The sequence below is a fragment of the Rhipicephalus microplus genome, chromosome 7 (genome assembly GCF_043290135.1).
Source record: "Rhipicephalus microplus isolate Deutch F79 chromosome 7, USDA_Rmic, whole genome shotgun sequence".
Lineage (NCBI taxonomy): Eukaryota > Metazoa > Arthropoda > Arachnida > Ixodida > Ixodidae > Rhipicephalus > Rhipicephalus microplus.
Window position 1 is genome coordinate 70,774,085 of NC_134706.1, and position 23,974 is coordinate 70,798,058.

General features: G+C 48.4%; 1 long non-coding RNA gene across 1 annotated transcript in view; it reads right to left on the minus strand.

Annotated features, from left to right (window-relative positions):
• Window positions 1-2,960: 2,960 nt before the first annotated feature.
• The window catches only part of LOC119180188 (uncharacterized), a 116,816-nt gene continuing 95,802 nt past the window's right edge, over window positions 2,961-23,974 (minus strand). Inside the window, exon 4 of the long non-coding RNA XR_012884690.1 lies at window positions 2,961-3,130. This is a non-coding gene — a long non-coding RNA (uncharacterized LOC119180188). The remainder of the gene's footprint in view (window positions 3,131-23,974) is intronic.

Sequence of the window (23,974 nt, forward strand, 5' to 3'; positions counted from 1 at the left end):
AGCTGTTGGTCACCCGTAATATTTTCGTTGCAAGAAGAATTGCAGAACTGCAGAAAGCAAATCCACTGTTATGCTCACGATCTTAAGCAATGAGTACAAACATGTGAACAAAGGAACCACACTCGCATACATCGAAAAAACTGTGGAAGCCACCAGTGCGTTCGTCCTCACCAATTCTGCGGAAGCTGCTCAAAGGATCCAAGACCCTCACTCAGATTTTGACGACAATCCAAGCCTTCCGAACCATAAGCAGCAACAACTCAAAACCCTGCTCCTGCATTACGAAGATTGCTTTTCTACGTCGTCGAAAATTCGGCGGATCCCAATCGCTAAACATCGCATCATAACTGAGGAAATTGCCAGACAACTTTGTCAGAGTCGGTATAGGGTTTCGACGCGAGACGAGAGGCCGTAAAGAAACTAGTTGATGAAATGCTACGGGAGGACATCAAGCAGTCATCCAAAAGTATAAGGGCGCTCCCCGTGGTGATAGTGAAGAAGAAGGGCGGAACCCTACCTTTCTGCGTTTTTTATTGGCACCTCAACAAAATCACAAAAAAGGGCGTGTATATTCTCCCACAAATAAACGACGCACTGGATCGTCTCCATAACGCGAAGTACTTTTCGTGGATGAACCCTAAAACTGGCAGTTGGCAAATCCAAATCGACAAAAGAAACGGAAAAAAGACTGCGTTCATAACACCGGATGGACTCATAGAAATTAAGGTGATGCGCTTCGCTCTTTGCTCAGAAGTGGCCACTTTTCAGCGCGTTATGGATGGAATACTTGCAAGATCGAAATGGCAGACTTGCCCTGTGTACTTGGATGACGTTGTCGTGCTTTCCTCGAGTTTCCACGAGTATTTTTAGTGCCTTGAAGCTGTACTTCAAGCCATCAAGACGTACGGAGACATTCTGAAGCCAGAAAAGGGCAGATTTTCGTACGAGGAGCTCTTGTTCATGGGACACGTGATTAACAAGTCTGGAGTCCATCCTGGTCCGCGTAAAACAGCCGCTATTGCCGACTTCCTGCTGCCCACTGACAGGAAGGCAATGCGCCGATTTCTGGGCCTGTTCACCTATTATAGGCGGTTTGTGAATAACTTCGTCCGCATCGCGCATCCACTCACTACCCTTTCCAAGGCTGACGTAGAGTTCGAATGGAAAACGCTGCAGAAACACGCTTTCCAGGAGCTTAAACGTCGCCTCCAGGCGCCTCTATAACTTCCCCTTTTCGTCGAATTCGCCGAGACAGAAATACACACTGACGCAAGCAGCGTAGTTCTGGGTTTACGTGCAGCCTGGTCTGGGCTGGGTTGTGCAAAAGGCTGAAGAACTTGAAAGGGTTATTAGTTACGTCAGCCGATCGCTATCCAAAGCCCAAGCCAACTATTCCACAACAAAAAAGGAGTGTTTCGCCATCATCTGAGCTGCGTCGAAAGTAGGCCCCTACCTCTACGGCAGGCCCTTCAATGTTTTGAGCGACCACCACGCCTTGTGTGAGCTAACTACCTTGAAGGACCCTTCAGGTCGCCTCGCATGCTGGAAACTAAGACATGAAGAATATGACAATATCGTCGTTTACAAGTTCAGCCAAAAACACACCGACGCCAACTGCCTCTCTCGTGTACTTTTCGACTTACCATTGGCCGACTACCCAGATGATGACTACTTCTTGGGAACGATAACCGCTGACGACTTCGCTAAACGACAGCGGGCTGACCCAGAACTTAGGGCCCTAATAAAATACCTCGAAAGCAGGACCACCAAAGTTTCGAAGGTATTCAAGCGCGCACTCATGTCGTTCTTCTTATGGAGCGGTCTTCTCCAAAAGAAAACTTCTCAGCGCTTCGAGCCAAGTATCCCCTTGTGGTGCCTTCAGCTCTGCGACTAAAAGTCCTACAGGCCCTGTACGACAATTCGACGGCAGGGCACCGCGGTGTTTCCCGCATGCTCGCAAGGATACAAGAAAGTGTCTACTGGCCCCGTCTTACCATCGAAGTCACTCGTTATGGGAGGACATGCCGGGATAGCCAGCGATGCAAGGCACCATGAACCGAGAAGGCCAGCGGGATTTCTGCAGCCCATTGAACCACTTCGCCGACCGTTCCAGCAGATTGGTATGGACCTACTGGGGCCGTTCCCGACGTCGACTTTTGGAAACAAGAGGATCGTGGTAGTAACCGACTACCCCAGCCGCTACGCCGAGACAAAAGCCATGCCCGAAGGCAGTGCATCCGAGGTAGCTAAGATTTTCGTCGAAAACACTTCTATAAATAGCCCAATCGCAGAATGTACATTCGCTTTATTAAAGAAATATCTACTACGGGAACCTAAAATGCTACATGCTGAGGGTAGTGGTGGTGCATTTAGGCAACCTACGCACATACAAACAAACTAAAAGAGAGAGGTGTTTGCTTGTATTTCTGCACATCAAGACGACTCTGTCGGCGTGAAAATCAAGCATACCTTTCTTACACTTTATGCTTTCAGCCAGACTACTAACTAGTACAGGTTCATCCGGTAATAAAATTGCAATAGCTTTCACTTGCAAAAATATTGTCATTTTAACAGCAACATGAACCTCTTCAGGGTCCAAATTACCATTATCTCGGACTAGTTTGCTTTATGATGATCATAAAAAATAAATAATAAAAATGCTCTAAAATAAATTCAAGAACTTTGAAAGAGCCTTGATTGATTGTAATGTGGGGTTTAACGTCCCAAAACCACCATATGATTATGAGAGACGCCGTAGTGGAGGGCTCCGGAAATTTCTTTTTTTTTCTTTGAAAGAGCCTTCCGGCTCCTCGTGAACTTCTCATGTATAGGACTTACCTAAGACGGGAAAAGTGGTAGGCTGTCCGAGGAACTTTTTCCAGCTGACGCCGACCTGCCATGTGCAGGTGCCATTTTGAGTGAACACGTTGCATTGTAATAACCTTACTCATGGCATGAGATTTTCACTCTACAGAGAATGGGTTTTATTTCTCGTATTTCGGGCAAAATGTTGGGTACCCATCGTAGACTGCATCTTTGCAAATTGCGAAAAATAATTCCAATGTATATTTGTCCAATTTATCTTTTCTTGCAGATTTATTCTTCGCCCAAATTGAACACAGTGGTTTTTCTGTAAAAAAAAAGATGAATCAATGTTCATGAGTCACGAAATGTTGAATACCTAAACAAATGACCACGCTTCTACTTGCGTCACGGAAATGGACGTTGGAAGATGATAGTCTTCTCTGCAGAGAGCCTTCATGTACATGCCGGCTCCCAGGGAAGAAACATGTCAAAACATATCTAGCCTCCGATTGTTGAATAATCCTATGAGGTGCAAGCGTTCAACAAATAAAAACATTTGCACAGAAAAACACTGGTGGTGTTTGATCTGCAAGGAGCTTCGAAGCAACACAACACCGCATTCTGTGTAGATTCTATGCATGAAGTCCAAAGACCTGCATTCTTAAGATTGCGTAGATGCCCAAAAGGTGAATTTTATGTCTTTAAATGCCAAAACTGACAAATATTTTTTAACCACGTTTAGTTCTGCCCCACGCAGTCTGTTGTTTGGCCTTTCAGGTAGGAACAAAATGAGAAATCTGAAGTCTTCCTTGTTTATTTTTAAAATATTCTTTGAAGTGTTGGTAACATGGCAGTATTTATTTAGCACACACCTTTTACCTAATATAAAAATTCTGCATTTACAATTGTTTCTAAGGAGTGGAACGAAAATACTTATTTACTATTTTAAAACTGTTGTCTCATTTTACCCCACCCCACCCTGATTTCTTTAATGTCAATAGAAGACTGACTGCTGCAACTGACAATAACATCAAAATAACTGTTGCAATCAACACACTACCACCAAAAAACTGCTACGTTCCGCGGAACGCGCAGCACAACACAGCGAAAGATGGAAGAGCGGCCTTTCCGAACTTCTCCTAAACGCCCTTCGGGTAGCTGTAACAACAATTTTATGGTTGCTCCTCCAAAATATATTTTATTTTTACGCAATAACCCTTTAAAAGAACGCTTACTTACGCGGATTGGAATAAAATTCGGTAGTCACGCAGGACTCAAGTAGAACAAGGGGATAACCCACTCTCTGCAGCAGTAGATGGCGATGCTGCTGCAGGATGTTAGGGCAGTTACTAAGATTGTTGAGACAGAGGTACAAACAGAAAAAAATTGAAGAGTCGCCTTGCCATTTACTGGAGGCGAAGATGTCGCTATTCGCAAGATGGCAGGGTCGAAGGCCTAATTGTAAGCTTCGGAAATAGATTGTGGAGGTTATATGCAAATTAAAGACCATAGCAAAAGCTTGTACAGGCAGCAAGGAGATGCAATACATAAGTCAGTCAATGGACAAATGTGAACCGGAGGTATAAGAAATCTTTTAAAACACCTGCTTGAGGGCTCGGGCACACAACCTAAATTGAAGGGGTCCTTGCTGGAATACTTCATCAGGCTCAGACGTCCCCATCGGGAGTTGAGCTATCGGAGCAGTTTGCTAAGAAGTATCTGCCACTAGCAGTCGATTCCAACATGCAAGCTTCTCCGGGGTATATGGGAGCACCTCTTCCCCATTTGGACAAATCCTTCGGCATCAGCGATGTGTGACATGCCTTGCATAACCTCAGTGCCCAATCAGCCTTAGGTCCGGATAGGATCACCAACAAAGCGCTTCAGAGTTTTGAAAAATACTCTGTTGAATTTCTTACTTAAGAGTTTAGTAGGATTTGGAGGGGAGGTGACATACCTTAGTAGTAAACGTTATCCAAGGTGATCCACACTTCCAAGTTTGGTGAAGCACGAAGTTTGGATAATCCCCGCCCCATCTCTCTCACGACATGCGTGGGAAAGGTGGCGAAACACGTTATGCAGTAGTAAATGGCGGCTTACATAGAACACATTGATATTTTTTCTCAATATTTAGTTCGCTCTAGGGGAAATTTCTCCACACAGATTGCTTTGAAAACTATTACGACTGAAATTTCAGATAATTATACCAGATACCCCAGGGTGATCCTAGGCTTGGAGCTAAGAAAAGCGTTTCATAATGTCTGTCATGTTTTTATTTTAGATGAAATCTTTTGTGTCTACGTGGACTTACGATTTCATGCGTTTGTGACTTTCTTCCTGAGTGGTCATAAAGTCATTCTTTAAGTTGAAGATCTTGAATTGGATATGCAAGTGCTGACAGATAGGGTGAACCCCGCAAAGATCTGTTCTATCATCCTTACTTTTTCATGTTGTGATGACTGGTCTCTCGAGGGAGCTTTCTGGAAGTCCAGATGTTGGTCACAATTTATGCCAATGATATCACTATTTGGTGCAAGGGAGGGAGTGATGGCACTGCAGACCGTGTCCTGCACGAGACTATTGACACTACCCAGAGTTTTGTAGAGGCCCCGACGTGGTGGTCTAGTGGCTAACGTACTCGACTGCTGACCCGCAGGTCGCGGGATTGAGTGCCGGCTGCGGCGACTGCATTTCCGATGGAGGCGGAAATGTTGTAGGCCCGTGCGCTCTGATTTGGGGCACCTGTTAAAGAAACCAAGGTGGTCGAAATTTCTGGAGCACTCCACTACGGCGTCTCTTATAATCAAAAGGTGGTTTTGGGACGTTAAACCCCACATATCAATCAATCAATTAATCAACCAATCAATCAATCAGAGACTTTTCTGGAGGAAGAAGGCCTTTCCTGCACTCCATGAAAGCGGAGAAGCCTCCTTCTCTGGAAAAATTGCCCACGCTCCCAACCTGCTCTTCTGCCCAGGAATTCCAGCGGGTTGTGGCCACACCAGAGCCGTCTCTAGACATGGAGGATTTGCCTAAAACAGATCGTTAAGTGACCTCGGTGCTGCATTTCCTCATGGAAGCCATCTTAGCGATATTAGTTTACATAAAGACAGCCTCTGCCGGAAGCGCGCTTGGAGTATTAGAAGCCATTAGCCCAGTGCTTGAATCTCTCAACTAGAGGGATGGCTACACACACCTCATCAATTCGTAAAAAAGGAAAGGCTGCATCCGTCGTCTATTGGAACGCCAGAGGACTAAAATCACGCCTTTCAGATTTTCGTCAGTTTGTATGTACCAACGTGTTTTCACTCATTGTCATATGTGAACACAATTTGCCGAAACCAATAGGACTTTCGGGGTACGAAGTTGTCATGTCTACAACAAACGGTGCGTGCAGCAAAATCATCGTCTTTCTTCGTCATGAACTGATGTATGTTGTGCAATCAAGTGGACCTCATCATCAGAATCAGTAAGTCTGCATCACTGTGAAAAAGTACAAACTCATGTTTACTATCATAGGCGTTTATATATCGCCTTGGAATAATCTATGGCCAACTATGGCCTTACAACTATGGCCTTACTCTCCTGAACGACGGTAGCCCCACTTATCTTTGAGTGGTGACGTACAGCAGCGATTCGACCTTGCTTTTGTCTGCAACTTCCTCACGCGATATGTCAAGTGGTTTTCAGGTGTTGAGACTCGAGGAAGTGATCAGATTCCAATCTACCTTCACATAAAAGGCTTGTCTTATTGTGATCTACGGACGAGCATTCGAGCAGTCCAATGAACCATCTTCAAATCTGACATGAAAGATGCTTGCAGTGATGGCCTACAATCTGGGTTAGAACAAACAATTAGGAGCACAATGCAAAACGCCACTCACATGGTGATGATATCTTCTGCACGAAACGACTTTGACATAGAATTGGAGCGACTCCGAGCAATTCAACGATAGGTGGAGCGTCGGCATCGGTGCACAAAATATATTCACAATCTTAGGGCAGACAGGAGGATGCAAAAGAAGATTCAGCGTCGCATGGCTAGATTAGCATCAGAACAATGGACAACGTTTTGCCAGTCACTAGACCTTTGAAAGCCACTCTCACACGATGCAAGGTCTGCGACACCCTACGGAACAGCGTTTTCGATTCAAAGCGCTCGTGCTCTTTCAAAGGCGGCAAGACATTGATGTTGCGCAGATCGCCAAGCTTTTCGTTCACATTCTCCTATGATAGGGGATGCCCCTCGTTTCCGTGACTACCACATGTACCTTTCTTTTACAATGGAGGAGCTTGAGGGGGCACTAGCTCTCTGCAGGCGATCAACTTCTCCAGTCCAGATGGTATTTCGTACCGAGCCTTGTGCAACCTTGGGGAAGATGCAAGGAGATAACTGTTGAGCCTTTACAACATCTCGTGGCAGGATGGCTATGTTCCTGACGACTAGAAAGCAAGCCGCTTGGTAAACATGTTGAAGCAGGGCAAATGACTACTCGCACTCGCCTAATACCGCCCAATAGAACGGACCAGATGCGTAGAAAAGATAATGGAAAGAGTTATACTAGGCCGCCTGGAGTGGTATCTTGAATACTACAAGATTTATCTGAATTCCATGGCTGGTTCACGACGCGACCGCTCTTCCATTGACAAAGTCGTTGATCTAGTTTCGTACGTTCAGCACGAAAAATCCCGTCAACGACTATCTACAGCTTTCTTTCTAATTGTGAAAGGCGCGTATGATAATGTACTACATGAAGCCATTGTGGGTGTTCTTGCGGTGGTTGGCCTTGGTGGTCGAGTCTTTCGGTGGATTTTGAGTTACCTGGCTGCAAGATCATTCTTTTTGTTTGCAGAAGATGTACCAACTACGCGACACTATACTTCCAGGGGTGTTCCTCAAGGCGGAGTTCTTAGCCCGACGACATTGAATCTTGCACTAATTCGCCTTGCTGAATACTTGTCAAGTACCATTAGGATCTCAATATACGCAGACATCTGTGCCTGGACTTCGGCAGTCACACGTCCTCAGATACGTTCCCGGCTTGAAAGAGGAGTAATTATGACTGCCAACTACTCGGTAAAGGAAGGTCTTAGCATATCACCAGGAAAATGCGCGCTGGTGGCCTTTACTCGCAAAGCAAAGACCCCTTATGTCATCTCAACCTGCGGGCGACCCATTTCTTACAAAAGAACTTACCGGTTTGTTGGCGTCATTACTGAAATGACCTCTGTTGGAGTTTACATGTGGCCTATATGAAGTGCCTGACCACTGTTTCTCAATCGTTCACGTTCCTGGCAGGAAAGACGTGGTGGATGTCAGTAGACGCCATGATTGAACTCTACCGAGCCCTGTTTTCCGGTTTCCTGAGATATAGTTTGCCCGTGCTGAGCATACCTGCACGACCAATGTCCGTGTTTTACATGCAGTACAAGCCCAAGCAATGGGAGAGTGCCTTGGTCTGCACAGACGTACGTAAACGAAGGTCACAATCCCAATTGCTGGTAACTACTCAATACGTATTCACAATAATGCCAAGTCCTCAGAACGCACATCAGTCATTTTGCACGTGCTCCTTGTCATCACCTTGCACTGTTGCCTTCAGATAGGCGCCAAGCATCGTTCGCTAAAATGACTGTGAAGTACAATGAGAAACTTCCCTCGGGCTTCACTCCTGAATCAAAACCCTCGATACCCCCTTGGTGTCTTATTCGACCCACAGTGCATATTGGTGTATCAGGGATTCAGAGGAAGTCTGAGTTTTCGTCGTCGTGCTTGAACAACTGTCTTTTCTTCTTTTCCACAAATATTGAGACAGTGTCCATATAGATACCGATGGCTCCACGAAGCACCAGTGTTCGTCAGAAGCAGTAGTTGTCCCATGAAGAGGTGTTACCATCAGCTTTAGGAGTGACCACTCCACAGCATCCACAGCAGTGGAACTAGCTGCTTCGTGCACTGCGCTTCGTGTGGTAAATCGAGAACCACCACAAAAATGGTAGATTTTCAGTGACTCAAAGGCAGCCCAACAATCTGTGCTCTCAGCATTGTGTCGCGGGGCATACGAACATCTTTTTTAAAATTTAATACCTTCTCCACGCTTCACGCGAGAAAGGGCATAACGTGACGTTTCAGTGGCTGCCAAGTCACTGCAGCGTCATAAGGAACGAACACGCTGATACTGCCGCGTGGACAGCTCTAGAAGGAACGCGAGAAGAAGCCATACAACTTTCGCGGACCGATGCTGCCAGTAATCTTGGACGACTTGGGCTTAAAATGACGTTTTCACTATGGTTTCCTTCAAGCAACGGACGAATAGTCAACACCACTTGTTCTCTTTGATGCCTCTCTGCATGCCCACTAGGCTCGACCGAAGAGAAGCCGCCCTTCTTCATCGCTTATGGCTAGAGGTGGCATTTACAAAATATTATTCATTTGTCATTGAAATGGCCGACAACACTCTTTGCTATGCCTGTCGTTCTGATGAGACGCGACACCACATCCTGTGCGACTGGCCGTTGTATGACTTCCAGAGGCAGCCACTGACGTCAGTTCTTGCGCACATTGACAACAGCCAAATGTCTGTGAAACTATTCTTTGAAGTGCCCGAGAGAAGACATTGCAACAGAAGGCGACATACGCACTGTTGAGATTCCTACGAAACACGGACTTGAACAAGCGGCTGTAACAGCAATGTCACACGCTACCAAAGACAAGACTGGACTATGACTGAGTGTGTGTGCGTGTGCTGCCTATTGTGTTGTGTATATATCTTCCCTATCCCCTCTCTAGCTTTCATCTTCTCCATCTTCCTGCCATGCGCGGGGTAGGAAACCGGTTGCCTATAGGCTGGTTAACCTCCCTGCTGTTCTTTCCTACTATTTTCCTTCTTTCCTTCCGGAAACGTCTTAGCTTCTCCTCTATAAGCGGGTTGAGAAGGGCCGTTGGCCGCGAGGCTGGGTGCTGCCCCTTTACAACGACCTCCACGTACATACCAAAAGTGGATAATTATTCCCCGAAATTGCTTCCCTTCGGAACTTGGGTATGACGCTAGACGAACCGGGCACCAATAACATCATGGTTCATAGTTAGCGAAAAAGACAGGCAGTGTTATTATGTTTCTAAGGTGGGTGGCTAATCGAGGGGCAAAACTGCCAAAGCGCAACTTCGTCAGGCTTGTACATGCTTTTCTGCTGTTTCATATGGCGTATATGTAGTGAAAATGCACGTTTAGAAGAGAGCGGGAAGGGGCAGGCATAATGCAATAATTAGGAGAGCGGTAAGGAACCCCTTTGGGCTCCCTAACGACACCCACAGAGATCGTCTCGTGCCATTGGGAATTCATACTACCTTAGAGACATCGCAGAAGTGCATGGAAGAACACAGGTGATTAGGCTCTCTGGCTCAAACGCGGGCAGCATGATGATTCAGGCGGATGTGCGATTCCCACCAGCTCTGGTTGAAGCTTAGTACCAAGGGTTGACGAGGGACCAGAAGGAGAATATTGTTGTCTTGCCTGCCCCGTGGACCATCAGTTCCCAACGAAGTTTTGGAAGGAGGAGAGTGCGCACTTAGACACTTCTCTGCCATGTTAAGGATCTCGACGGGGGCCTGTTTCGTAGACGCGTTGAAGTATAATGACCATATGGACCAATATGCGGTCATGGCAATCCACCACAGACTACCATTATTACGGCGTCGGTACGTGCAAAACTGCCTACGCAGCTGATCGGGCTGTCATTGCCTTGAGTCTCTTAGATCACCGTCATATAAATATATTTAGCGATTCAGAGCCACCGCTCATGCGTTCAGTGTTGGAGCTGTGTGCAAAGATGCCAAAAACATTCTCGGCGAGAAGTCGCCTACAACCAATACCCTTAATTGGTTCCTGGCTACAATGGAAAACATGGATAGAGTGATTATCAATCTCAATTAGTTGGTCAACTCCAGCGTGCGAGGGTTAGCTCTACATGACCATGAAGGACCTTTGGTTTGACCTGGATTTCGGTAAACAGGTATCAGCCAACTAGATACAATTAAATCACCCAGTATTTTGCTATGATAGGGATAAACGTTCCACCTCAACAAAGAAAGCCAAATAGAGCGCAGGCGCTGACATTGCGGTTATTTCAAAAGGAAACGTATCCTAACCCTGTCTTTCTTCACCAGCTTTATTCTGAGGTTTAAATGACTAAGCCTTGTAGGAAATGTGGCAGGCTAGCCACCTTACACCTCATGCTCTGCTAGTGCCCTTCGGTACACGGCACCGATGCAGCATCGTCCAGCAAATGTTTAGCATGTCGCGAATGGTCACAATACAGTTGACCCTTAAGTGTCTTAAACTTAACTTAAGTGTCTTACAAATCTGCAGCTGCAAGAAGGAATCTACACAGTATCAAGAATTTAGGGAATTTCTGTGTCATTCTTGATTGACACTGAATTGTCGGTTTCATTCTGATCGAGAATCTTTACCAGTGGCACTTTTCTAAACTATACCCTATGACGTCTACTTCTGTCCAGCTCCTCAATTACTCCAAGTCCGCAATTAATGTTCAAAAATGTTGCATTCCTACGGCCTCCTTCCATGGTAGATCCACTGCTATATTGCTTTACGCTGTGTCTGGAGGAACCGCCATTCTTGGAGTAGATGACATCGTAGCTGTGGACATAAAAATTTAGGGCTCACTCCTTAGGTGTCTGCTACTGTCACAAGAAACACATTACCGCCACAGTTACGTTCGCAGTTTGAGTATCTGTTTTCAAAAGAACTCGGAACGTGTAAAGTTTTTTGCTACAATGTCGGAGTCCACACTTCAGAGTAGCCAGTGGCCAGCAAGCTGAGACGACTACCACTTGTCACTCGTCAGCAAGTTTCAGCAGAAATACAGAAAGTGCATGGAAGCCCAGGGTAAAATTGAGAGCCTTTGACATTCCCAAAGTGGGCATTGCCTATTTTGGTGGAAGTCTCAACTGCTGCTGTCTTCTGGGGATCAGGGCGGATGCCATCCTTGTCAAAGAGATGCCCAAGCACAAGTGTCTGGTGGTCTTCGAAGTGGAATTTCTTTGAGTTTAAAACTAGGCCAGCATTTTGGATGCAGTTCAAAACAGTATCCAGGCGAGCGTTGTGTTCACTGAACGTGCACCCAAAGATGACGACGTCATCGAGGTAGCACATGCAGATGTTCCACTTCAAGCCACGCGGAATGGTGTCCACAAACCTCTCGAACGTTGACGGTGCATTGCCCAGTCCAAATGGTATGACGTTGAATTCAAAGAGCCCATCAGGGGTTACAAAGGCAGCCTGTTCCTTGTCCTCTGGGTGCATCGGAATTCGCCAATAACCGGATCATAAGTCCACGAAGGAAAAATAGGCGGCCAAATGTAAGCAGTCTATTGCGTCCTCTATACGGGGCAGCGGGTATACGTCCTTTTTAGTCACGGCATTTAGTCGGCAATAGTCGACGCTAAATCTCCAAGGTCCATCTTTCCTCTTAACAAAGATTACCGGAGCTGCCCACGGACTGACTTACTCTTGTACCCCTCCCTTTCGCATCATTTCCTGCAATTGGTCGTTGATAATTTGTCTTTCTGACGGAAAAACACGATATGGTTTTTGGCAAATCAGACTTGCCGCGCCAATGTTGGTGGTATGATGCGTTCGAGACAGGGGCATATGGGCTACTTTGCCCTTCTGCGCAAAGTCAAATACCGAAACGTGCTTCAACAGCACATTCATTAAAGTTTGGCGCTCGGTTTAGCTAAGTGACTTATTGATTGTTGCCATAAGCGCCCCGTCCAATTTGTGACAACCAGTTCCGTCACGTTCTTCCGGCACGTTCGTGAGCTCGACCACTGATAAGGTCGCGTGGTCTTTGCTGACCCAAGCTAATTTCAAACCATTGGGTAGTGTCACGGGCTCAGAGGAACAATTTACAGTCCATAGGCCAGTTCGTCCACCATCGATCGACACCACACAATGGGGAACCAACACATTCTTCTTCACGCAGTTTATGTGCATTGGTTCTACGCTCGCATCGAAGCTGTCAAAATCCGCGCCGCAACAAACAACAGGAACACATATGGCGGACAACGCAGGTATGAACGTATCGCCACAGACAAACAGCGTAGTTTGGTCATCCACTGGAGTTTCCAGAATTTCTGACGGCATCTGTCCGCTCACAAAGACTTTCCCCGTGCGACAGTCTATGGTGGCACCACATTCTCGCAAGACGTTCATTCCGTGAATGACGTCGTGTGTCTACCGAGAAATAATCGCAAACTCAGTCGTTATAAGGCCACCCAAAAATACTTCAGCACTACACACACCAATAGGCCGCAACGAATTTCCAATCACTACACAGAACGTCGAAGTTTCGTCCCAGGTAAAAAAAAAACTTTCCACTCTAACACGTCTTTAAAAGAAGCTCTCATCATGGAAATCGTTGCACCTGTGTCCGCCAAGGCCATCACAGGCACATAATTCACCAAAACACGCACTTAGTTTTTAAAGATACACACAGAAGGTATTTCTGTCAGCAGCAAGTTTCCAGTGACCTCACCCCCATTGGCCGCGCTGGCTAGTTTTCCGGTGGCGAAGAGAGCGCTTTGCGACGCATCGGTGAAGGAGAACGATGAGCACGAGGTTGCGGCGGGGGCGTTAAACTCCATTCAGATGCCGGGGAGTGGCTGCGGAACTTGTTGGGCCAATTATTGTCATCAGGCGGTATGTGGGCCGGCCGCCAGTCACCATGAGGCTGTTCGAAGGGTCGTGAAAAGTCGGATGGCTGGTGATACCGAGGAGTCACCCGAACCCGACTGTTGCAAAACCGCGATATGTGGCCTGGCACAACGCAGAAATTGCACACCGGCCGAGGTCAAAACGTTGGTCACTCGTCGAATAATAGAGCGTCATCATTTGCTCTTGTGTGACGAATGTACTGGTCGGGTACGTTGTACCGAGCCGTCGGGTGTCGAGGCGGCATGTGCTGAGAGCGTCGGTCATACCACGACGTGGGAAATCTGGTTGTCATTCTTGACTGTGGGGCTGGGCTGTACTCTACAGTTGCCGCGCTCATCGTCGGTTGCCTTGGGGTCAAAGGAAGCACATCCATAGCCTCACGTGACAGACACAACTCGCGATGGTCAGCTGTCGAACACGACATTTCTTGGTGGGACAGTTCCTCACGAACAATCTATCGAATGGTAGAAAAGAGGTCGAGGCCAGGATTCATGCGCGCGCTGGCAACAGTTGTAACGTTAGCCACCCGACCAAACTTGGTCACCATTCGACGCATCTTGAGCGTTTCAAACGTTCGGCAATGCTGAATGACGTCGGACACAGAACTAAGGCTTTCTTTTACAATTAGAAATTTATACAGGTCCTCAGCAATCCATTTGAGCAGATGCCCAACTTTGTCCTTTTTCGACATAGTAGCACAGACCACCTTGCACAGCCTTAACATTTTTTCTATGTAAGAGGTGCATGTCTCACCTGGTAGCTGTGCTTGTTTCGACAGTGTTTGCTGAGCCCGCTTCTTTCTAGCAACCGAGTCGCCAAAACACGCCCTGTGCTCTTCAACAAAATGATCCGACGTCCTGAGTGCGTCCTCGTGGTTCTCGTACCATACCAGTGCAGTGTCAGTCAGGGAGAACACTACGTTGGCTAGCATAGCAGCTGCATCCCAACCATTGCACTTGCCCACACGTTTGTACTTGGTAAGCCAGGCTTTGACATCTTCTTCGGCTTTTCCTCCGAAGGTAGGTGGAACTCGGTAGTACGGAAGCCGACCAGACGGTGCCGTCCTGGAAACGCCTGCTTCTTCGGGCATGTCGAAGTCACTCACGGTGGATGGTGGGACACCGGCAAGTCGACGGCTTCGTCGAAGTTGTGGCAGTGATCATTCCTTAGTTGAAGCGCTTACCCAGCTCCTCCACCACTCTGTTACGTTTGAAAGAGACTGTGAGAGGTTGAAAGGGGTCGTTTATTAGGTCGTCAGAGGCAGCTCAGAAGCGGCCGACTGATGATGATCCTCCTCTTCTATTCTCGCTCCGGGTGACAAGTGCGTTCATCGCTTCTTTGTCTTCGCGCATGTGCGCAATCATATATTACCGGTGCTTCTTGCTTATTGTACACACAACTTCAGAGTGTGAGAATAACTGTAAAGTTTAGTTTACATATCCATGAACTTAAATAAACTTTTTTATCTTGTATCGATGTTCGCACAAGGAGCGCTGGCGGTCGAACGTCGCGTTTTTAGCTACGCAGGCTGTCATCGAAAGCTGCCGGCCGCACTTAGCTGGTACGTCTCCGACTGATATGTAACAACACGCAATTTTCAGACGGTAATTTAGTACGCCTTCGGGAACTGACTTTCTGGCATACCTTTCCAGCTGATTGCATTGATATTTGTATGGGAGTTTTTAATTGTCGGTATTGATATAACTACATATATCTGTACACTGGCACGCCCGCTGTTTACTGCCAGCGGAGGCCAGAAAAACGGCTGTCGCTCGCCATTGCCACTTCGTAAATGCATATCTGGCATTGATTGATGTTGCTCTTACTTCAGGTAAAGTTTAGATAACAGTCAGAAATATTGCGAAGCTCAAATACAGAAACTTCTAGCATAGCAAATCAGCTGCTTCGAAAGCAGCCTTACCCAGTGCCCGTCCCAGCAAAGCCTATCTTGCCGCCCGCATCGGTGTACCTGCTGCTGCCGCTTTTTACTTTAAGTAGGCACAATTCTAGAGTGTAACAATGACTGTAAAGTATGGTGTAGACATCCCTGAGCCCAAATCGACCATTTATCTGTGTGTGCAGTGCCCGCACAAGTATCGGTGACGATCTATGTGTCGTGCTTTCAGCAACGGACGCTGTCAGCAAGAGCTTCCTTCTGAGCTCAGGAGCCAGTACTTCTCTTACTCGTGCGTAGAACCCGCAATCTTGAGTTGTCAATTTGGTACGCGTTAGTGAACTAACATACTGGCATACTTTTTCAGCGGACTGCATTAGTCATTTCTTCGGCGGTTTCCTAGTTGAAGGTATCAATATAAGTGCAAATATGTAATCTGGCACGCCAGATGTGTACTGCTGCATCATCGCTTGCGCGAAAGAAAAATACTCAATATTCTGTCATATGCGTAGATATCTACCAAACAAGACATGTAAAACATCTGCATTTGTTAATCAGTAGCAAGTGCTAGAAACGACTATCAAAGGAAAAAAGACTATCGGCAGCAACAGCTGACAATCTGTGGCTGCTCCTCCAGTCGATTTGAGATATTTCAGAGTTAAGATGTAGATGCTTCAAAAAACTTTGCGCTCTTGCTAATATCGGCACGTCGTTCAGTGCCCGGAAGCTGTTTGACACTGTCGAATTAAGACGCAGTTGTTAATTGGAAAGGAATACCACGGCAGTCTTTACTGTACGACTTGTAAACATAAAGTTTAAGGGCACGCTCTTCGGATAAATAGTCGTTTTACAACACCATAAGCACGTTCTGGCGTGACGTAGTGGGTAGCGTACTCAGTAAGAGATCAGGAGGTAGTGAGCTCAAATCCCGTGAAGCGTTGTTTTTAAATTTTTTAAAATTATTAGTGTGAATGCGCGTTATTCTACCTATATAATAATTTATTTATGGCGAATGGGCGCCCCCGTTTTTTTTCCTGGGAAGCCATTTTGCGCAGTGCACTGGGACACTGCCAGTCCAGCGTCCCGGTAACTGCGCTGGGAGGCGCTGGTATTAGCGCCATACTGGGCCCATAATCAGGCATGGCGCTGGACACTGGTACCCAGTGGCGCTGATTTTTGCACTAGGGTGAATAAACATGCCTAAACAATTAGGCCATACGATGAACTCTGAACCGAAGCTGTCTCTATATTTTAAGCCGCTAATTTGTTGCGATCAAGTGCATTGTTCGTTGGCTGTAATCGTCCCAGGCGACTGCAAAATCGATGGTAAAGATGTGTTAACACAAACTGGTGCTTCGAACTGCTCTTGTGAAAGACCTTGCCCAGATGGGAGTGACCGCAGCTTCAGGAAAAGAAAAAGTGAGTGACGCTTGTGTAATACAAGCCTCTCCCCCTATAGAGTACGTATTCTGCATAGAACGGGGCTTTCTTGTAGTTCCTGGTCATTGCTGGCGCGATAACCTTCAAATCGGACTCGACTGTACACTCCTAAGGCTGCCTGTGGACTCTATCACTTCTGTTTAAGGCGGGCGGAAGTGCGTAAACTTAGAATTTCTATTTATTTTGCTTCCGTTAGTGCATTACACACATAAACATACAAAAAAACTTGCTCAGAACTGAGAAGCTCCGCTCACTTTTTATCAACTATTAAAATAAATATAATATCGAATAGTACTTCATGTAATGGAATGCACCAATGCTTTATGTGCTCTAAAGTATTAACATTACCTTTGTACTATACAAGCCTCACGTTGGGTTAGCGTCAATTGTATGTGAGCGCAATTCACGGAAGTTGGTCTACGTAGCAAAAGCCAGGGCTACCATCTTCGCAAGCACAAGCGCGAAATTTCTGCTTACCGCTTCTTGTATTGGTAACACCGATGTTGTTTTCGGCATCGTTACGTAACTGTAAACAACTACATGGTTATATAAAAAATTGTGTGACTGTTCGACGAACACGCCCAAACATGCGACATTTGCACACATGTTTATCTTTATTTCAACACGCTCGGCTTAAAAAAAGACAACTGCACCACATTCAACTTCCTCCAGCACCAGCATGATACTGATATCCATGGTATGTGGTATTATGCGGATTTGTGTTAGTGTTCCCCTTAGAATATCCTTACAAATCGCTCACAAAGCTATCAGTTCTTTATCACATTTGACGTACAGCTTGTAACATATCTTGGCTTAGGTACGGAAGCTGACTCTGAATACATCACGGAATGAATAATTGTGAAATTAGTTGCAATTTATGCTTCAGTGTTAGCGTTTGTATTCGTGAGCCCGCTAATCATGCTGTAGAATCATTTTCATTGTCGCGATCTCTAGTAATTTCCAGAAAATCATGCAAGTTGCGTGAAAAATCGTTTTCGCATCAACGCAAACACTACTTCCTTATGCAGTGGACCGACTGGTAATATCAGCAGTGTGTGAATTGCTGTGTGAATAATTGTGAATTGCTTAGTTAAATCCCAACACGAAATGTTCTGTCTTTCAGCCCGCGATCGTCATGCATCAATTTAGGGAACTGCCAACTTTCCATGTTTCATCGTTTGAAGACCCAGAGACCTGGGTAGAAACACATGACCGTGTGGCCACCCTCAACCACTGAGACAACAAAGAAAAGCTCCGTCGTGTGTACTTCGACCTAGAAGACACGGCAAGGACCTGGCTCGAGAATCGGGAGTCCACGCTCAGAACGTGGGATGTCTTCTGCGGCGCATTCCTGCAAACGTTCGCGAGCGTCGCTCGCTAAGAGAGGGCCTCTGGTTTACTTTAGACCCGGGTTCAGCTACCAGATGAAACTGTTGCCATTTTCACCAAAGAGATGACCCGCCTATTCCGTCACGCTGACGCAGACATGCCTGAGTAGACCAAGTTCGTTTCCTCATGCGAGGAGTCAAGCAGGAGCTCTTCGCCGGGCTAATGAGGAATCCATCGAACACCGTCGCCCCGCCGCGGTGGTATATTGGCTAAGGTACTCGGCTGCTGACCCGCAGGTTGCGGTTTCGCAGGTTGCGGTTTCGAATTTCCGATGGAGGCGGAAATGAACTAGACCCGTGTGCTCCGATTCGGGTGCCCGGTAATGAACCCCAGGTGGTCTACATTTCCGGAGCCCTCCACGACGGTGTCTCTCATATTTATTTGGTGGTTTAGGGACGTTAAACCCCCAAAATCAATCAATCAACTGAACACCGTTCAAGAATTTGCATTCGAGACGACCACTATCGAAAAGACCCTGGACATGCGCACCAGACATTATAATCATAGCCTGACTCCAGAATGCACTGCTGCTCAAGCCAGTGACTCTGAAGACCTGCGTAAAACGATCTGAGCGATCGTGCGGAAAGAGCTGCGCAAGCTGTTGCCTTCGGCGCAACCGCAAACGGATTCGATCGCCGACATTGTACGAGAAGAAGTTCGGCAATCGCTTAAAATTCCCCTAACACCGCTGCCCTAGCCGAATCTATGAGCTACGCCGCTGCAGTGCGGCACAACGCTCCTCCCCGTCCCCTTCAAAATGCGGCCCCGTCACACTTCCGTCGCCAGACGCCGCCACCACCCCCACCGACGTCCTACTGTTCGCCAGCGGGCCAGCGCAGTGCGCTGAGGAAAATGGACGTTTGGCGTGCACCTGACAACCACCCGCTCTGCTACCAATCTCTTCTACAAGCTACGCCGGCATTCAAGCGCTTGGAACCACTGACTTGCGTGAGACGATCCGAGCAATCGTGCAAACAAAGCTGCGAAAATTACTTTCTTCAGTGCAGCCTCACGTGGAATCCGTCGCGGACGTCGTACGCCAACGGGAAATCCAGAAATCGCTTGCCGTTTCTCAGCCTCAAGAGCCTAAGCTTCAAGCCATGAGCTATGCTGCTGCAGCCCGCCGCCACGCCCCTTCTCCACGCGCACAGCGAAACACTGCCCCATCGCACTTCCGTCGCCAGACGCCACCGCCACCAGCACCCCCCCCCCCCCCCGACGTCCTACTGTTCGCCAGCGGCCCAGGGCAGTGTGCCGAGGAAGACGGACGTATGACGCACCCCTGACCAACGCCCACTCTGCTACCACTGCTGCGAGGCCGGACACACATACCGCCATTGCCAGTATCGACCGATGGGACTGCATGGCTTCGCCGTCAATGCACCACGTCCGAAGCCAGGAGACCAGCCACGTAACATCGCCGACTACCTGACAGGAACTCAATGGAGACCATGAAGCCCTTCCCGTTCACCGTTGCACAGCCGCCGAATGTCACCGCATGTGGCGAGTAAGGGGTCTACTCGATGAGCCCAGGTCATCGGGCGCACTCAAGACAACCTGATAACATGAAGACGTTCTTTATATTGGACGTAGACGAGAACACACACGAAGAAATCTCACAAAGAACATCAGGACGATACGAAATTAAAGAAAATCTACTCGCAAGTTCCTGTCCACGCGAGACGTAAGTCTACATGGTAACGCTGAACGCACTTACCTTCCACGCCTACAAGTTTTCAAGACGACACTGATGCGCACCGTCGTTGCGGTGACCGTAGCACCGGGCAACGTGGCGTTGAGTTCATCGTGGTAGCATCCACGGGAGAACACACCTCGTGTAGCTCGCTGACTTGAAATAACGTCGATATACCGCACCCTGACATATTGACACCCGCACCCTGACACCCTGACGCACCCTGACAAACCGCGCCTCCAGTGTTCGAGAAGCTTCAGGACTGTATTAGATCATTTCGATAAGATCACGCTTACTCTGCGAACTATACAGATACTTCTGGAACCTACGTCACCGCCAGCGATAACGCTAGAACATTCATTGGCAACAGTATAGCCGACTACCGCTTGTCACTACTTGATCAAACTAGGTGATCGACTACCACTAGGTTATCGACGACCGCTTGTCACTAGTTGATCACTAGTTGATTGAACTACCGCTTGTCAGCAGTTGATCGACGGCCGGCGTTCTGTTCACTGCTTAACGCCTCTTAACGGCTCCGAGCTAGCTTTTCTTTGTCCGGCCCGGGGTCCCGTCACGCCGACGCTGACCCCCGATATCGTAATCAAGAGGAAGAAGTGCTTGCTTCAGCGCATTTCCGCGCGAGGCACCGAAGGCGGCAATCCCCGGTAATCATGCCGGTGACCCCCCCCCCCTCCTGCAGCAATGAGTACAGGATGAGTCTGGGAGTGACCCTCTCTCACGGATTCACTTCGCCGATACCCTAGCTTTAGCTACCGGCCACGCCCACCTGATCAAGGCCAAGAGCCCTGTGCACGGGTGAGCAGTAAGAGCTGCGTGTCACCAGTTCTACCAGACACGCCCTCGGCCCTGCTGCCGGCGCGACGGAAAGATTACGCCAACCATAATGGCGTCTGTTTCTGAACCCCGGGTGAGGGAAACGTGTTTCTTATTTAACGCTCCGGAAGGAGATGTTTCCGTAGATGAGCTTATTGATACTATGGAATTTACGGCAGGTGATGATAATGGGCTGGTCCTCAAGCACACGGGCTGGTCCTCAAGGCTCCAGATTTTTTATCTGTACGCAAAACGCTAGCCAGGCAACCAAACTGATGGTAGCAGAGGGCTTCACCGTTAATGGCACGAAGGTGGGAGTGGAAGCAGTAGGGCCACCTGTCACATATGTAAACGTCTACCACTTGCGGGCGTATGTACCGGATGAAGCAATAACCTCGGCTATGAAACAATTTAGTAAAGTTAAGAGCGTGGCGTTCGCCACGGTACCGACGCGGCACACTAAACTGAATGGAGTTCGGGTGGTGAAGATAGAAATGAGCAGGCCGGCTCCTAACTTCACCTGGATTCAGGGCCATAAATTAATGCTGGAATATCGCGACATGCGACGCGTGTGCGCACGTTTCCAGGGTGAGGGGCACATGGCAATCACATGCACCACTTCTTATTGTAAGCGGTGCGCCGCTTTTGGCCATAGCACGGAAGGGTGCGAATAAGCGTGCAGGCGATGCGCCGGCGACACGGCACGCTCAAATGCTTTCGTCGCCGCTCATACGTGGCTGCCGCGCGTGCGTTTTCCTCCAGTCCATGATGAACCAGCCAACGACGAGCAGAACGGTCACCCTGCGATCTCGCGCAGCGCGGAACAGACGACGGGACCTGAGGTCCTTAAACACAGATCTCCAGCGCCTACCACCAGCAGAACACCCGACTACTGGGACAACGCCGCAGAACACGAGCGGGTCAATGAGCACGCCACGCTAACAGAACCCGAGCCCCTGATTGATGCCGGGGAAAACGGCAGTGAGTCAAGTTATGATGGAACTGATACGAAGCAGGCGGCGAGCAGTAGCCCTGAAACCAGCTCTGCCGAGACCTCGAGGGAGTCATGGGTGGTCTTGTTGTCGGAGGGCGAGGAGCAAAAAGTACCAGACCACGAGAATGGTGAGAAATCAGCGAAACTGGTCGTCGACGTGGCACACTTCCCGCCTTTGGACGTCGGCAACGCCCCACCTCGTGATACCGGCATTACGCCTAGAGTTGGTAGCGACCATGCCAGGACACCTAATCTGTTGCAGCCGGTAGTTAACCCCGGCCCGGCTGACACGACACTGCCAGCAGGCCCCGCTAACAAGGCCGACAAAGGCTTTCCTACGAACCCGACGCAGCCCGCTCGCGGGAGAAGTGACCGCTCGCGCTCACGCTCGCCTCAGGCGCAGAACAGGCCAGAAGATTTGGGACAGGTCATACCTCAGGGCTCCGATAATATACATCGCCGACAGACCCCTATGGTATTGGGTAGCGACAGCGATGCTCCTCCCCGAGCGAAGTCCCTAAGACTAGCTAGAACCTCACATGGGAGAGTGAAATTGCCTGGCAAAGAGGCCGGCGATAGACCCTGACGCGTCGCGAAGTGTAATTCACACCTTAGTGCAAGCGCGCTTGAGGTGCCTCCTCCCTACCTTCTCTCGAAGCAGAGGCCCGAGATCATTGTTATGCGCAACCTAGCGCAGGGTAACCCTTGACGCAGCCCCCTCTCCCCGAGGCACCGGTTTGAAACGAAGCGATATGGCCCTCCGTGTTGCTACATGGAACATGCGTGGGTTCCGTGATAAGATAAGGTAGCGCGAGCTTCTAGTGGTGGCCCAAGCACTCGAAATTGACATCCTCTTTATTCAGGAGACCAACTTCAGGTCCCCACTCGATGTGGCTGTCTTTGAAAAGAATGCCGCGTCGAAGTTTTTTTTTCCCTGATGAGTGCCAGGTCTTGCAGTGTTGGCGCCATCTTTATCTCGGGAAGATTCCGTCACAAAGCCCACTGTATCGTTGGGGAGGATGGGTGCTCCCTGATGCTCGACGTCTACATCGACGGCAGGAGGGTCCAATTCGTGTGTATTTACGCACCAGTCACGCGAACGGACAAGAATGCCTTCTTCGGAGGGCTGCACGACAACCTGCAGGAACCACTACCCCACGTTCTGTTAGGCGATTTTAACTGCGTGGTCGACTCGACCCGGGACATCAGAGGCCCGGGCAGTGGGAGGTCTGCTTTCAATGCTAAGGAAATAGTCAGAATTCTGCGTCATCTCAGGCTCACGGATGCTTGAGTACACCTTTATGACAATCTTTTTGTACAGACCCGTGTATCCAGGACCACCGCGAGCAGGATCGACAGGATTTATGTTCCAGACTTCCTGCTACCTTCAGTGGTGTCATGCGAAACAGCAACCCTCTCCTCCAGGGTAGAAAGAATGACGGATCATGCCCCGATCGTGTTGACAGTCAAAGCGACAGCCGGACCTCATCACGACTATTCAGCATGGCGACTGGACCCCACTCTAATACAGGACAAAACCTGCCTGCAAAGTATCAGGCCCTTCTTGAAAAAGTCGGTGCCCAAAGCCCCTTTTATAACACCAGATGTCTAGGAGAGCTTGAAAAAAGAGTGGAAAAGGTTCCTGCACAGCGAAGGAAGAAACATAAAGCGCCGCCTGACGGCACAAATGGCCGAAGTGTTACGCAGAATGCGAATCGTTAAAGGCGCAGAGACCCTCACCTCCTGCACAAGGAACTACTTGGCATCCCTGGAAGTTGAATACAAACGACTCCTACAAGAAAGGACGCGTAAGACTTCAGGAACGCATGGATCGTCGGGCGAAACGGACGTGACGGCTGACTTGCGCAAGGTTTGCGGTAACGGCAGCTCTAGAATAACACAGGCCATGCGTCCAGACGCGTCGACCACGGATGATCAAGCGGAAATAGCTGCCATTATCTGAAGCTATTTCAAGTCCCTCTTTCAGGAAGTTGCCCCTGAAGATGGCTACTCACTCTCTCAAGCGGTCGCAGATCTCTGCCGGAACCTCCGCAGACTTGGCGAAGGCGCTTACGAGACCCTGTGCGGTGAAGCGTCAATTGAGGAGGTGCGATACGCAGTCGCCCACTTGTCCCCGAACTAGGCCCCGGGAATGGATGGCATTACGGCCCAATTTTACCAGGCCT